General features: G+C 43.7%; 1 pseudogene; it reads left to right on the top strand.

Moving 5' to 3' along the window:
* The window catches only part of LOC102826421, a 5290-nt pseudogene extending 3912 nt beyond the window's left edge, over positions 1 to 1378 (top strand).
* Positions 1379 to 1820: the final 442 nt, after the last annotated feature.

The raw sequence follows: 1820 nt of genomic DNA, 5'->3' as shown, positions 1-1820 counted from the left end.
AAAAAAACAAAACAAAACAAAAAAAACAACAAGTTTCCAAAAACTGACAGAATGAAAGTTGAAATGTTTTAACAAACTGATGGAGTGCTGGAGGTGCCACTCATCTGCACTAAGAAATTTGGAAGACAGCTACCTGGAAAGAGATCTATTTTTGTGCCCATTCCAAAGAAAGAGGACCCCATGGAATGCAGAAATCACTGAACAATATCGTTAATACCCCATGCAGATTAAGTAAAATAAGATAATTCAAAAATGGTTGTAGCAGTGTATTGACAGGGTGGTGGTGGTCGAGTGCCATTGAGTTGGTTCTGACTCATCGTGACCCTGCATGTTTCTGAGGTTGTGGATCTTTATGGGAGCAGTAAGCCTCATCTTCCTTCTGTGCAGTGACTGGTGGGTTCAAACTACTGACCTTGCTGTTAGCAGTCCAACTCGTAAAGTACTATGCTATCAGAGCTGCCAGAAATTCAAGTCAGATTCAGAAAAAGACTTGGAATGAGGGATATCATTGCAATATTGAATAGACCTTGGCTGAAAGTTGAGAATCCCAGAAAGATGTTTGCTTGTGTTTCATTAACTATGCAAAGGTATTTGACTGTGTAGATTATAACAAACTCTAGATAACATTGTGAAGAATGAGAATTTGAGAACACTTCATTTTAATCATGAGACCAAGAAGTAGTCGCTGGAAGCTCCCTGGGTGACGCTATCTGGACACCAAGACGCTCACACGGCTGCGGAGCCTGACCTGGCCTTCCTTCTGGGACCACATGCAGGACTCAGGCCTCCCTAGGGACAGCGGCTCGGGAAATCAAGAAGACTCCAACCACAGGGGTTGGAAAAACAACATTGATCCGTAAAATTTGCGAAGCCTTAAAATCTTCCAGTGTGCCTGTGGATGGATTTTATACAGAAGAAGTCAGACAAGGCGGAAGAAGAAGAGGATTCGATGTTGTCACTCTGTCTGGTACCCGGGGACCTTTATCTAGAATTGGGGCCGAGCCTCCACTTGGAAAACGCGAGTGGCCGTGTTGGGCAGTATGTGGTTGATCTGACTTCTTTTGAGCAGTTGGCCCTTCCTGTCTTGAAGAATGCCGAGCTCAGCAGTGCTGTAGGGAAGCGAGTGTGTGTCATTGACGAAATTGGGAAAGTGGAGCTCTTCAGCCAGACTTTCATCCAAGCTGTCCGTCAGACCCTGTCCGCCCCAGGGACCATAGTGCTTGGCACAATACCAATCCCTAAAGGAAAACCACCGGCACTTGTGGAAGAAATTGGGAACAGAAACGACATCAAGGTGTTTAGTGTCACCAAGGAAAACAGAAACAGCCTTTTGCAAGAGATCCTGATGTGTGTGCAGAACAGCAGGAAGGGAAGCTGATCAGCATTACTGTTTTTCTGCACATGAAGAAACGTGTCCAGCCCCAGGGGAGCCGGACAGGCCCTCTGACTGGCCTCACTGTTTATGATCAGCAAGGTCTTAAAACCTTGTGTGCGGTCCCAAAGGAAGCTTACCAGCTGGTTTCTATAAAATATTTAAAAAATCAAATTAGCCTTAATGCGGGATTGACTACACGATTTAACAATCCATGATGGTTTATTTATGCATAAAGAGTTCTGTTTATTTCCTCTTGTAGTCATGTGCGTGATCTTGGTTAATTATGAATTGAGAAATGACTTTGAGAGTATTCGATGGAATTTGCCCCCATTAAAGTTTATACTGTGTTCAGGAGAAAGGAAAAGAGTTCACCTCGTAGTCAGTTTTGCATGACATGAAAATTAGAATCTTCTCCAGGAGCAGCCTGTTTTATGCCATTTAAAGT

This window comes from Chrysochloris asiatica, unplaced genomic scaffold (genome assembly GCF_000296735.1).
Source record: "Chrysochloris asiatica unplaced genomic scaffold, ChrAsi1.0 scaffold00006, whole genome shotgun sequence".
Lineage (NCBI taxonomy): Eukaryota > Metazoa > Chordata > Mammalia > Afrosoricida > Chrysochloridae > Chrysochloris > Chrysochloris asiatica.
The sequence above is the reverse complement of the archived record's forward strand: the minus strand, read 5'-3'. Positions and strand labels throughout refer to the sequence as shown.